Genomic DNA, 14676 nt, shown 5'->3' on the forward strand with positions numbered 1-14676 from the left:
GCCAATCTGAAAAAATTACATACTGTACAATCCCAACTATGCGATATTATGGAAAAGGCAAAATTGCAGGGGGACAGTAAAAAGATCAGTAGTGGTCAGGGTTTGGGGTGAAGGGAATGAATAAGCAGAGCACAGAGGATGTTTTGGACAGTGAATCTCTGTACAATACCATAACAATGGCTACGTGTCATTATGCATTTGTCCAGACCCACAGATGTTAGAACACTAAGAGCGAACCCTAAGGTAAATTTTGGGCTATGGGTGATTATGATGAAGGTTCGTATCAGTGAAGGTTCATCAGTTGTAATAAATGGACCACTCTGGTGAGGAATGTTGATAGTGGGGGAGGCTGTGCATGTGTGGGAACAGGAGTTATATGGGAAATCTCTGTATATTCCTTGCAATTTTGCTGTGAACTGTCCTTTAAAAAATTATCTCAATGAAAAATAATGCAACTCAGGAAAAAAAAGAAAAGAAAACAAGCCTCACACAAGATTGATACATAAACCAGAATGCTGATGATCGCTGTTTAGTGAGAATGGTGCTGCCAAGGGCTGCTGTATGGTCACACTGGCTGGTCAGTGCACTCTCTTCCTGCGGAAAAGCTGCACAGAAGCCAGAAGTGATAATCCTAAAGTTGCTTTGTGAGCAAGGCCATTTTATTGGATAGTGATTTTCACTAGACTTAGTAGACTTGCCAAATAGAAGAATTTTGGCAGACTCAGACACACCTCTCCCCTGGAGATGCACTAAAACATTCCTCCTGTGAGAGACCCCTTTTTACTGCACTCTGAAAACTAGATGCATCAGGAGAATAGAAAGCTTCCAAATGGGACTCCAGGCCTGACTTCCATCCCCCGTGCTCTAGTTGGCTGGGTTGTACTTGGTTCTTCTCTCGATTCTCTTGACTTGATACCTCCAGACAGTCTTCAAACGGCCCTCTTCTGCAGCTGGCTGTCCCCATCACCACTCCCATCTTCAGAGATGATTTCCACATTCGGCCTACCTTATTTCACCGCTTGTGTCCTGACTACTCTGTGGTCCAGCTGACTGCTCTATCTCTGACACAGCCCTGAGCAGAGGTGGGGGACCACCTCACAGACTTGCCACCCATGAACTTCTCAATACGAACAACTCCCAGCCCAACCCCCTGCCAGTCTGTTAAGCTTTTAGGGTTAATTCAAGGCAAGTCAAGTCAACAAATAGAACAAATATTTCTTTACCAAGTGTTGTGGGCTGAATGTTTATGTCCTCCCCAGATTAATAAGTTGAAACCCTAACTCCCAGCAGGATGGTATTTAAAGGTGGGGCCTTTGGGAAGTAATTAGGTCAGAAGGGTAGAGCCCCCATGATGGGATTAGCATCCTAATGAGTAGAGGACAAGAGCTAGCCTTCTCTCTGCCCCACAGCGTGAGGATACAGGGACAAGGCGGCCGTCTGCAAACCGGGAAAACAGGAAGAGGACTCTCACCAAACACTGGATCTACTGACACCCTGATCTTTGACTTAGCCTCCAGAACTGTGAGAAATAAATCTCTGTTGTTTAAGGAACCCAGGGCATGGTATTCTGTTACAGAGCCTGCGTTGACTAAGATACCAGGCTCCTGTGATGTCTAAAGCAGAATGCTTAGTGCTGCTCAGGGACTGGAAACAGAAAGTCAGGAATTCAGACCCATATTCCAGGACTTTGCCAACTTAACTAAACTTAGCAAATAGTAGTCAAAAGATCTTTGAGGGCACAAAAATTCTATTTGCACCGAAATATTGAAACTGCCTCCTCCATCTGTATCTTTCCATTTACTATTCAAGTCTTGTTTGGTTTCTCTCCTGCACTAGACCTGATGCCTCAGACTTCTGCCTTTACCTTCCATGACCACAGTATCTAAAGCAGTGCTGTAGCACCTGTATCCTTATTTTATTTTTAGAAGCACTCATCATTACTGGGAATTAGCTTGTGCATTTATTAATTGTTATTTCTCTGTCTTCCCCATCTAGAAAATTCGGGCTTCATGAAGGTTAATACACTCACCATCTGTCTTACTTATGATGGTATTGCTGTGTCCCTAGTCCCTCGAGCAGCCTCAGTACACAGTAGGAGCTCAATCAATACACACAGCAGGAGGACGGAGGGAGGTACTCAGTGAGGCTTGTCTGCAGTCCGCAAACCTGAAAGCTTCCATCAGAGCCTGATTAAATACAGAAGCAGGGCGGGCACGCTCCCTTGGTTCCCGCGAGACTGCATTGCTGGCGGACGATAGCACGGGTACTGCCAGCGGAAGTGCATCCCAGGTTCCTGCTCAGCTGACATCTACTGGTCATCTATTGTGTGCCCTCCTGGGTTACCAGTTCTACTGCACAGTGAGTGCCCTGCATTTGCAGAAACTGACCTGAGTTGTGGCTCCTGAACCCGAGAAATGTTGCATCCTTCATGGCAGTGCTGTCAAGTTCATGGGCACAACTCAGCCAGGTAGGCGTGTGGTAATTGGTGGCAGGGTTGGGGTTTAAACCCCCAAGTTCCTCCTTAAAGTCGAAATCTGACCCCTTGACACCCACCGCCTCTTTACCTCCACCCAGTGGCCCTGGCTCTGACCTCTAAGTCCCTCAGAACCTGCCCTTTGCTAGATCCAGTCTTCCTGACAGCCCCCCCCCCCCCACCACACACACACACACACCTTCCGATCTTCTCCAGATCCTTCAGTGTCTACCCCTTGGTCTTGGACTATAGGCCAGACTCCTCCCCACGGTTGTCCCTAAGGCCAGAGTGACCTGCCCTGCCCATCTCCTTGTTTCTGGCGGGGGCACCCTCTTCCTCGCTGGTTTTGCTGAAGCAACACAATTCTACTCTAAGATCCAAACATGCCAAACTGCCACTCAGAGCCTTTGCATTCCCGGGCAGTCTCCCAAGCCCACCCTTTAACCCCTCTCCTCACAGGCTAATTCCTTCTGTTCCTCTAGGTCTCAACTTAATATCACATTCCAGAGGAGCCGTCTCTGACCACTGTACCTAAATATTGCCATGGCAATTCCTGTCTCCTAGGGTCTTTTCTGTCTCATTTTCTTGTCTATTTTCTTCCCAAGATTTTAAAGCTCATGTGAGCTTTTAAAAAAATAATCTGCTTACTTGTTTTGATCATTCTCCTCCACCTGAATGTACACTCAGGAAGACAAACCCTGTGTTATCTTGTTCACTGTCGGATCCCCTCTGTACCTGAAGAAATCGTTCTGTGAATATCTGCTGAGTGAATGAGTGAATGCAGGAATGCCCTCTAAGCATTTGCACATGTACATAGACAATGATTCCATTCTTCCCCTGGACCCAGGGTGCTCAGTTTTATCAAGTTTTCTTCACAGGCCATGGTACTCCCTGGACAGAGTGACTTTTCTCTGTTGTCTGTAAAGTACGGCACTCCGGGCGTGGTTGGACTCGCACAGAATACAGGGGATTGTCTCCTCCCCTTTCTATCCACGCGGGGGCCCAGGAACCAGCTTTTGTTAGGGGAGGTGGCTGAATGAGTTAACTAACTACCTGCACTGAATATACAGCCACCCCAGATGTTGCCTAGACTCCTTCTCGTGGGGCACTAGTTAATAGTTACTAACCAGCTGTTTTCACCCCACAACTCACCAAAGCCAGGGTAATCTGTAGTGCTTGGCAGTTCAGTGGTGTAAATACTCTCACCATGGCTGGTTCCAAGCCACCAAAGTGAGGTCACCGGATGGGGATCTGGGGAGAGCCGCTAACCCTCCGCCCCTCCTGCAGCTCCCGCCCCTCTCCCACACCCTCTACTCTTCCCCCGACCCCCGCCATCTTCCCTGGGAATAGAGAAGCATCACCTAAGAGAACCCACTGATCTGCCTTGTGCAAACGCTGCATTCCCCAAGAAAACCCGAGTTCTATACAAACCAGGCGTAAAGGGAACCGGCAGGGAAGGAAGGAATGTATTAAATCTTTCAGGTCTGCTGCTTGCATCTCATTAGGCCTTTGGGCACAGGGACACGTGCCTATTTTCATGGCTTCCCTAAGACATGTCAGCTTATTAAAATTCCTTGTTTTCTTTTTCTGACCAACACTGGTGGGCAAAAGAGAAGTAGTTCTTTTGTTGTTGTTTTGGTTTCTTTTACTTAACGACATTCATTTCATTCCCCACCACCCATCCACCACCCCCAAATCTCCCAACAGGTGGTATGACTTAAAAAGACGCAATTCAGCATCAAACTCTTCAGTGACCGTGTGTGCATGTGAGGTGTTCCTCAGGCAGGGCTGTGAAGTCATTCGGACACCAGGTTTTGTGTGTGTGTGTGTGTGTGTGTGTGTGTGCTGAGCATATGCTTCAGAACTATAATTTATTTACCATGTTTTTATTTGGGTCAGTGGGAAAGGATTGGCAATTAGTTATTTTGGCAAAGGTTCAGTTATGCCTCAAAAAAAGGAACACAGACTTAACATGTTATATAATCACTCTTAAACCACCTCTGGGAAGTTCTCCAAGCCCTGTGTGTCAGTCTCCATTGTGCATGTCTGAACACAACCTCTGCAAGAATTTCTATTTTATGAAGCAGGGTGGGGAAGTGCCGGGAGACAGTGAGAGCTGAGTTTAATTGTGAGGCTGCCTTGTTATGGGAGAGCTAAAAGGACCAGCTTATCTTAGCCTGAAATCCACCACATCAATCGCTAGGCCATGCTGAGGCAGAGACCGTCTTCCAGACCACTGGACTCTGAAAATGATTTTATTTCAGAATCGAATCATGTCTATGGGTGATTTTTCATGTCTCTGTGGTAAACTTTTATTGAAGTGTAAATGCATAAAAAAAGTACACAGATCATACATGTACAACTCTATAAGTTATTACGAAGGGACTATAGCCATGAAACTGCTCCCCATTGCAAGAAATTAATATTATCAGAGACTCTCACCAGCTCACCCAGGCACCACCTCCCCACTCACCCCCAAAGGTGACCACTAGCACCTCTACAGAGAAGTTTTCGTTTCTCCTTTCTGATTCTAAGTCAAAGTTCTGATTTTTTCCCCCATAATTATCTAGCAGGACTCTAATTTATTAAAGAGTTTAAACTAGAGGTGGGTTGTTGTGGCGCATGTGTTGGGGGCGTCACTGAATCAGAAGCTGAAACTTGTGCAAAGGTCGTGGCCACCCCTAGGGCAGGCCGGGGTCTGGGCATACATTTTTAGCGAGGACCCCATCTATGTAAACAATTTAACCAAAGGGTGTACTACAAAATTAACGGTCCATCTGAGGGATAGCGATTTATCATGAAGATTTATAATAATGGTTAGGAAGTCCCGAAGTGTTTGTTTAGTGTCCAATCAGTGCACCTGGAGCATCTTAGTACTGTCCAGGCTCTGTCTCTTCCTCTTCAGGTCCAGCAAATAGCTCTTCCTGTTCTTGATTGTCAAATGCTTTGTTTCTGGCTTATTTCACATCTCCCACCACAAGAAAGGACAGCAACACTACTGTTCCTCACAAATTGCCATGGTTCTTCTGAAACAATATAACTCTTCTTGCCTGTTCCTAATTCCATTTATTTAATTCTGGCGACATCAGCACCTGGATGCTGCATCATCCACTGCACATCCGTGAATACTGGCTCCCAGTGATGCTCTAAGAGTTTCAGTGCTTTGTCAGTGATGTCCGGGAATGCAGTTCTTACCCAAAGTGTGCGGGAAATTGTGAACGATGATTTGTCTTCTGAACATGTTAAATTTACCACTAGGAATTTTGCAGCATTCACATACAATAGCACATCTTCCAACCATGTTTTGTTGTTGTTGTTTCTCCTTTTCTTTAATGCCTTTACTTCTTCCTTTCTCATTCCTTAAAGAATAACTTCAGAGAATATCTTAAGCTTCTCCCACCCCTCAAAGCACTAATCATTATCTAACATACCATATATTGTGCTTCACTTACTTACTCTGTTTATTGTCTGTCTTCTCCTATAGAATGTAAGCTTCATGATGGCAGGTCACTGTTTTGGCCGTTGCTATAGTCCCAGGGTCTAGAATAATGCCTGGCCCAGAGTAAGCACTCAATACATATGTGAATTAATAAATAAAATACCACTTACAATAAGTATTTGAATTAATAAAATTTTACTTACTCTATGAAGTTCTCCTTCACTCTACTGTCTTTCTCTTTGTTTTGCAAATACTTAACCATTTGGCCTGTTTAGCACCCAGTTGGGCTATAATTGTTTCACCTGTTCTCTTTTGCATCTCTGAGTTGTAGGATTATTTGTGCGTGTTTGTTTGTATATGTCCAACTTCAGTCCTTCCCTATTTGTTCTAGAAATACACCTGCCATCCTGTTCCACTGAACTCCACAGAGGTGGGCACGGGGCCCAGGCAGGGTCAGCTGGAGAAACCCATTCCCCTGGCCACAGAGAATGGTCAAGGGATGAGCATAAGACTCTGCAAGGAAAGCTGGAGGCCTTCCCAGGGCTTCACCACTTAGGGTCTTGTGAGCTTTTCAATTCCACTTGCTTCCAAGAAATTCCCCTTCTTCTTCTTCTTCTTTCTTTCTTTCTTTTTTTTTTTTTTTTTTGCTTAAGTTGGCTTGAGTTAGGTTTTCATTATGTGCAAACTGAAGGCATCATCTTTTATATTTCTTATATTTCTTCAACTTGCAGGCCAATACATGCATTTGGTTGTAAGCAGATTTCTACTCTATTCTAAATTATAGATAACTCAATGCAAATGCATTTCTCCCTTTGTTATACAAGTAGTGAAAAGGAGTATCTAATACTTGGTTATGTGGTCCCACATAATCTATGAGAAACATAAAGATAATAGTAATGGCATTAATGATAGAGGAAAAAAATAAATGCAAAAAGCCACTTTTAAGTATACTGTAGACTACTTTTTATGGTTACATTTTTCAGATAGAAGAATTTGTACTTAAAAAAAAAAGCAAATATAAGGTCTGGCTTAGTGGGTGCCTGTTGCAGCTTTCTGGGTTCTGTAATATAATAATGTCAGACCTGGGTGAATTCTGGTTCAGCTCTTTAATAGGTCAGCTAAGTTATTTCCCCCCAATATTCTCATTTTTATCACTCATGTAAATGAAGAGGGCAACCACATATTTCTCAGGATCATTTGAAGATTTGTATTTGGAGGTAAAATATATACCTGATTTAGCCTAATTTCTCTAGGAAACAGAGCTTGAGGCAGAAGCTTATGTGCTAGCCTTTCTACAGGGGATGCGGTCCCAAGGGAGCATGCATGTGGGTTAGAGGACCGAAAGGCCAGGAAGGAGCAGGCAAACCTGCCACTGCGTTAGCAGGAGGCCACAGCTTTGACCCAAGCACAGCTGATTGCTTATTCTCATGGTTCTGCTCCCCAGCAGTCTACTACTCTTGGTACCATCTGTCCGGGTGGAGGAAGAGAGAAGAAATTATGTGCTGGTTCCCACTCCCACTGGTCAAAGTTTGCCCCCAGGGTGTGGGCTCCCCACACTTCCAGGTGGGCTACTTACCCTCTCTGGCAGCTGACACAGGAGGCCTCGTAGCGTGAGACTTGGGGAGGCGCAGAAAGCCATAGCTAAGCCACTCCTGGGAGCTTCCTAAGCTGGGCCTGGAGTAATAACCATGACCCACGTGGCAGCCAGGGCTGGAAGACACTTCATAGTGTTAATATCCCTCCTTCCTCAGGTGGCCCAGACATATGCTGGGGTGTCGTAGCTCTGACATTATTAAAATGAAATTCTATTAGGAACAAACAATGCAAGATGGCTTAAGTTGACCTGCCAAATCTCCTCTTTTCTAAACACCACTTCCAATGGTGTCTAAGGTAGGTAATTTCATACCTACCTGGGCAAAGAATGTCCCAGATTCTTTGACATTTGGCTCTTTGGGCTGAGTCCTTGAGGCATCAATGGCTTTCTAATTTCTATAATGGCCTGGGGGCCTTTTGACTTCTTTTTCCCTACTGAAATCTCTGCCAGAGTTGGACGATTTTCAAGAACAGATTCCAGGAAAGTGTGGAAAGGAGGCTAGTTTGACTTTTAAAACACCTGGAGTTTAAAGACCACCCCAGGCACCTGGTAAAGGGACACGGCAACCACAATACCTACAAGCCAGGTGACCCCACAAGATGTCTTTACCATGAAGTAGGCAGTTTCTCATGTGGACCTTTAATCTCCCAAAATTCCACACGAGTGGCCAAATCTGGCCAAGTAGTAATAAGTTACCACCTTTTCCCCTAATTCTAAAAACTGCTTCAAAGTGTGACTTTTTGCTAAAAGAAAAAAAAAAAAAGAACTTAAAAGTTCCAACTGTCTGAACATTTTCTACTTTAAAAACAATAACTGAATTATACAGGAAAATAATGGTACATGACTCATGGTAAACAAACACCAAACACATATCTTAATCATCCGTACAGGAGTCAGGAAACTACGTGACTCCATAAAGGAATCAGCCAGAAAGGAAAAATGAAGGCTATTCAGAAGACAAATTTGAAAGTTTTATTTTTTTCAAATTGTAACTTTGTATAACTTCAAACAACCACATCGATCAGAATCCATCAGAATATAGAGAAGAATGTTTAGGTACCTTGAGATCTACCCATGTTCCACCAAACTAGGTTTCAGTTAATGAAGTATCTATTTATGAAAGTCCTTGTTAACTTTTTGCGAGTCTTATCCTATTTTGAATGATCAGAATCATAACCCATCACTTCTGTAATAAGCAACATCACTAAAATCTCCTGAGAGCTAACTGCACCGTGCATTCTGCTAGGTAATGCGGCACACAAGATGTGTAAGTTATCCTCACCTTAATGGAGTCTTGATCTAGTTAAATAAGCAGGTATAATGAGAAAATTCCATGTTTCATGAAGCTGTGGGGGCTAGCTTGTAACAGGGAAGGAATTCCTCTATGTGAGGTAATCTGTGTATCTTCTCCTAGAGACGTCATGATGGCCAACACAGAATGGTGGCAGAAACTTACTTAAAGCTATAAAAAAACCTCTCAAATAGGATTATTATTTTTAGTAATATATAGCTATATAATATTACCCACTCCCCCTGGAGAATATAAGTAGCTGGCAATGTTGCATAAAATATCAAAAGCACATACATTGAGAGTGAAAGAAGAAAATTAAGACAGGCCCAAAATTAGAACCAGGAATCAAGTGAAAGCAAAAATGTATATTTGATGATGCTCAAAATGGGTGACAACATTGACCTTAAGCTTTCTATTAGTTATGCAAAAGGGAAAGCCAGGCAGTTATGCCTGGCTCCACGATATGCATGAGCTAAAAAGCATACCAGGGTGCTTAGGAATTCTGGCCTCTCTCTGCACGTATACTTGGAAGCGTTGGGCTCGGGCCCCCATGGCACACAAACTAAAGGGGTACGTACAGTACAACTTTCACAGAGCTGAGAGTCACAGGGTCTCCAATCACCTGGTGTTGCCCACCCTTACAGCATAACATGAAAGTAACTTGGAGGAGAACCAGGGTACTCTGACAGTTTCTGGAAAATTAAAGGGCATCTTTTGCAAATAGGCCGCTGAAGGCTACAGTGGGAGGACAGACAGCAAGGCTGGGATGGGTTGGAATACATTCTGAGCACGTGTTTAGTTACAGAGGCAAACACCTGACAGAGGACAGCTTCTCTGACTGGAAATCTTAAGGGACATGTTTCCCCAGGGTGGTGGAAACTAGCAAACACAGACAGCTGCAAAAAAGCAGAGAGAATAGACTTAAAACGAGGCCCTGTTTTACCAGCTTCATATAAAGGAAACAGTCTTTGGTGAATGTTAGGGAAAGATGTAGGGGAGCCTTTGCCAACGGGTACAATCTCCACGTGGCTGCACCCACCAATCAGGAAGAACTCCCAAAACTTTCCCAAAAAAATGCCAAACCAAGAAAGGCACCTGGAAGCGGCAAAGGTGGAACAAAAGGTCCTAAGAATTTCATGTGAACCATGAGGGCACAGAGAAACCCAGCAGAAGATGGGGACCAAGCTTGCCTCACCTCTGGAAGATAGTCCAGTACTCTTGGTGGAGCGGCTCCTCCATTTCAGGACTGGAAGTTCCCCAAGCCCCTGTTTGAACTAAGCATTCACCCCACCCCATCCCCCACCATAAGAGGCACGTGGAGCTCAAAGCAATTTTGACTGGTTTTGCACAAAATCCAAGATGGTGAGTTATCTCTTAATAAAACCACCTTTTGCCCCATTGTAAACATTATGCTTGCAAGTGGGAGTTCGTGCCAGGTACTTACTGTTATCTTCAGGGAGGTAACTTCAGTGGTTGCTCACCAGGGGCCAGAGCCAACAAATTGCCCCATCCTTGTAAAGGGGCCTGGACCCACAGAGGCAATTTTGTGCAATATTCTTCGTAGCAGGATCAACATCTTTGAAATCTCTAGCATGACTGGGATACAGTGACACAAATCCCATCTCCCTCTCTATGTGTCTAAGTCACACAAAGGTGGCCCTGGGGCCAAACTGTCTTCTTTGACATGCATGGTATTTTGAAAAATGAAATGAATCTTCAACATTCAAAAATCAGGGAAAAACATGCTGGAGAGGCTGTGGAGAAAGGGGAACCCTCCTACACTGCTGGTGGGAATGCAGTTTGGTGCAGCCACTATGGAAAACAGTGTGGAGATTCCTCAAAAGACTAGGAATAGACTTACCATGTGACCCAGGAATCCCACTCCTGGGCTTGTATCCAGAAGGAAATCTACTTCAGGATGACACCTGCACCCCAATGTTCATAGCAGCACTATTTACAATAGCCAAAACATGGAAACAGCCTAAATATCCATCAACAGGTGACTGGATAAAGAAGATGTGGTATATTTATACAATGAAATACTACTCAGCCATAAAAACCGACAACATAATGCCATTTGCAGCAACATGGATGCTCCTGGAGAATGTCATTCTAAGTGAAGTAAGCCAGAAAGAGAAAGAAAAATACCATATGAGATTGCTCATATGTGGAATCTAAAAAACAAAAACAAAAACAAACAAACAAAAACAAAAACAAAAACAAACAAACAAAAACAAAGCGTAAATAAAGGACAGAAATAGACTCACAGACAGAGAATACAGACTTGTGGTTACCAGTGGGGTGGAGGGTGGGAAGGGATAGACTGGGATTTCAAAATTGTAGAATAGACTACACTGTATAGCACAGGGAAATATACACAAAATGTTATGATAACTCACAGAGAAAAAAATGTGACAATGAGTGTGTATACGTCCATGAATAACTGAAAAATTGTGCTGAACACTGGAATTTGACACAATATTGTAAAATGATTATAAATCAATAAAAAATGTTAAAAAAAATCAGGGAAAAACAAAAACAAAAAAACGTAGGGGAGAGTATAGCTCAGTGGTAGAGTGTGTGCTTAGCATGCATGAGGTCCTGGGTTCAATCCCCAGAACCTCTGTTAAAAAACTTAAGTTAAAATAAATAATTCATAAATAAACCTAATTACCTACCCCCACCAAAAAAAATATCAGGGGACTTCCTGTTAAGAGCCTTGATGTACCCTTTTTTCTGCAAAACGTGGAAGAGCTGCCGCCTCTGGGCCCGTGCCCCCGTGTGGCGGCCTTCTCCTTTAGAAGGGGCAGCAAGGCCCCACCCTCCAAGTAGGTAACTGACCTTGAGGCCGAGGGGGGCAGCCGTCGGTCAGAGTGTTTGTGCTGTTTTTCTGAGAGGAGGAAAGTTCTTGGTGCCCACACTCTATGAAGAGAGAAGTCAAAGTGGACTGAGAGAACCACGTGCTGCTTACACCAAATCCCCTTCCCGTGCACGCCACCCGCCTGGGCCCCGAAGCCTAAGGTGTCCTTGGGATGGTTTCCCCATACAATATTTTACTTTTTTATTAGTACCAGCATTCTCTAGTCTTTTGCTCCTTCCACCTTCCTCCTTCCACCCTGGAAGAATGCCTGATTATTATAAAAACGTATTTTGCTTAATAACTAACATATTCTATGGCTCCTGCATGTCAAAAAACCTGTCTGAGTACGACAGATGGTTTCCTTTCGTGGGTAAATCTGAGATCTGAGAGTGGGAAGCATATTTGAATGATAAAAGTTTGGCACCTTCAGTTTAGCTTCGTGAAAAGTGGAGGCAGGAATGAGGAACCAACACACTGAATCATATTCTTTGCCACAATCTGTGGCATTACTTTCACACTCACGATTTGCTAATCACAATTTCTGATGTTTTCATGTTCTGGGGACATTTTTTGTTACTTGAGTGATTGTTGCAAAGTGATTCAAACCAAGAAAGAAATCTGGATTCATCTATGGCTTTACCAAGGCTCTAAAGTTTATCTTTGAGGGCGAGCTGGAAATAAAAATGTATCACCTTTCTTTCCTTTCTACATTAAGAAAAAAGTTTTTTCTTTGAATGCCTGACTGTTGTTGTAGTGGGAGAAAGGTAGTCACCAGGGAAATTAGGCACAGGATAAATATTTATTAGTTGAATGAATGAGTGAACATCAGAGGTTATATCTAGAAGACTGACTCATAGCCTGGAGCACATTGGCAGGCAAGGCTGAGCGGCAGAGGGTGGTGTCATGAACGGCATGCAGGTGTTTTGATGGCCCAGGTGAACTATGCAAATCCGGTGGCATCAGTTACTAACCAAAGACAGAGGAGGGGGAACCTGCGAAGACAGTGAAGAAATGACAGAAAGAGGGACAAGTGACTGACTTCATGCTGATGGTGATTTTTCCTGGATATTTTGCAGAATTGTGCTAAAGTAGTTACAGAACAATGGCAGCAGCCTTCGATCACAAACATCCCAACTGTACAAAGAAGAAAAAAAAGAGAAAGTAATGATCGATCCCACCTACTTAAAAGGAAAAGACCTGACGTGACTCTACAAACATAAAACTATAAACATTTTCAAACATCTAATCCCACTGGTCACGTTACAGGGTGTGGGCTTTTCACATTCTCTAGCTTGTGGCAAAGCAGTGCAGCTCCAGCCGGTGTGGCGATTTCCCTGTGAACACAGCTGCGTGCGTCCGCATTTCCCTCTTTGTCTCCTGGAAATCACCCAACAGCGACAAGAAGAATAAAGAAAAGTGCATACCCTATTTTTGGTGAAATTAGGAGGCAGGTATATTCCCCAGACTCCACAACGTAGAACTGGCCACCCAATGCGGCTGAGTTCATAGAAGGAAGAGGGGGAAACGTAGAGAGAAGCCTTACTGGGTAAGAGGACACAGTGCAGCAGCCCTAGGTGAGAGCCCGCAAAAGTGCACTTATCCAAGGTGAGAGGCACGTCCTGAGGGGTAAAAGCTTTTCCTCTGTGTGACACAGTATTATTTCTTCAAAATATTTCTGACCCTCCCTGCTAGTGTCTTTCCTGCCACCCTGGACCTTCTGGCCTTTTCCTAAACAGGGCTATTTGTGCTAAAGATTGATCTGTCCCACTTCACTGTGTCAGGCTGGGCCATCAGACTGGCTCGGGCCAATGACGTGAGTGGAGTGACAGGTACCACTTCTGAGCAGCAGCTTTAAAGAGCCGCCTCTCTTTTCCCTGTCACCGACCAGCAATTTCCTAGAAAAAATACTAGTAGTCGACTTGTTTTCTTTCAGTTCATAGAAGAGCAAGGGTTCAAAAATATGAAAATACATAGAGCTTAATAATATTATTAATAAGTAAATAGCTTTATAATATATGTCATTTTCTCTCCTAATAATGGAGAATATATCTTCATTTTAAGTATATCTGAATTGATACATTTTATCAGCCCACAAAGGAAACCTCAGCATATTCCCAAAATTCAAAAAGAGTATGGGGAGGAGGGTATAGCTCTGTGGTAGAGTGTGTGCTTGATGGCAGAGTGAGTGCTTAGCATGCACAAGGTCCTGGGTTCAATTCCCAGTACCTCCAATAAAAAATAATAATAATAAATCAATAAATCTAGTTACCTCTCCACTCCCCCAAAGAGCAGAATATAGATAGAATTCTCCAATTACAATGAAAACAACCCAGAAATTAATAAAAATAAAAGCCCCTAGTACCTGGAAATGAAAGGCAGAAAACAAATCAATAAAACCTGCAATTCTTGGCTCAAAGAAGAAATACAAACTGAAATACATAGATAAGATACATACAAAATACAAGGAATACAAAACCTCCATATCATAACATATGGGATATAGCTAAAGCAATTTTTAGAGGAAAACTTCATAGCTTTATGTGTTTAAATCAATAAAAAATAAACAATTTCCTGAGAAATTCAAAAGGAAGGAATATAAAAATAAAATATAAATTAATAAATTGGAAAACAGAAACACAGTAACAAATATAAATACATTCAAAATAAGTCCTTGGAAAATGCAATAAAATAGACAAATTGATAGCTGAACAACTAGTTTATAGGAAACAAAATATAAATATAGTTTAGTGTGTACCTATAATTTACTATATTTACAGTCTTTAATATACTCTGAAAAGATTTTCAACTCTACTACTGTTCTAAGAGAAATACAAAATAAAACCACACCTAGGTACCATTTTTCACTTATCTGATTGGAAAACACTGAAAAACTTGATGACTCACTGTGTCGATGAGGCCTTGAGGAAATAAACTCTCTTTAACAGATCTAATGGGTGTGAAAACTGTATCATCTCTTTTGATGGGAATTTGAAAATATCTCGCAAAACAAAAACTCCAT

The 14676-nt window shown here is 43.0% G+C and overlaps 1 non-coding gene across 1 annotated transcript; it reads left to right on the forward strand.

Annotated features, from left to right (window-relative positions):
• The first annotated feature begins 13797 nt into the window (after nucleotides 1-13797).
• On the forward strand, nucleotides 13798-13888 carry TRNAI-GAU. The gene is given in 2 exon segments: nucleotides 13798-13833; nucleotides 13853-13888. It is a non-coding gene; the product is annotated as a tRNA-Ile (tRNA).
• The last annotated feature ends 788 nt before the right edge of the window (nucleotides 13889-14676 follow it).

This window comes from Camelus ferus, chromosome 2 (genome assembly GCF_009834535.1).
Source record: "Camelus ferus isolate YT-003-E chromosome 2, BCGSAC_Cfer_1.0, whole genome shotgun sequence".
NCBI lineage: Eukaryota > Metazoa > Chordata > Mammalia > Artiodactyla > Camelidae > Camelus > Camelus ferus.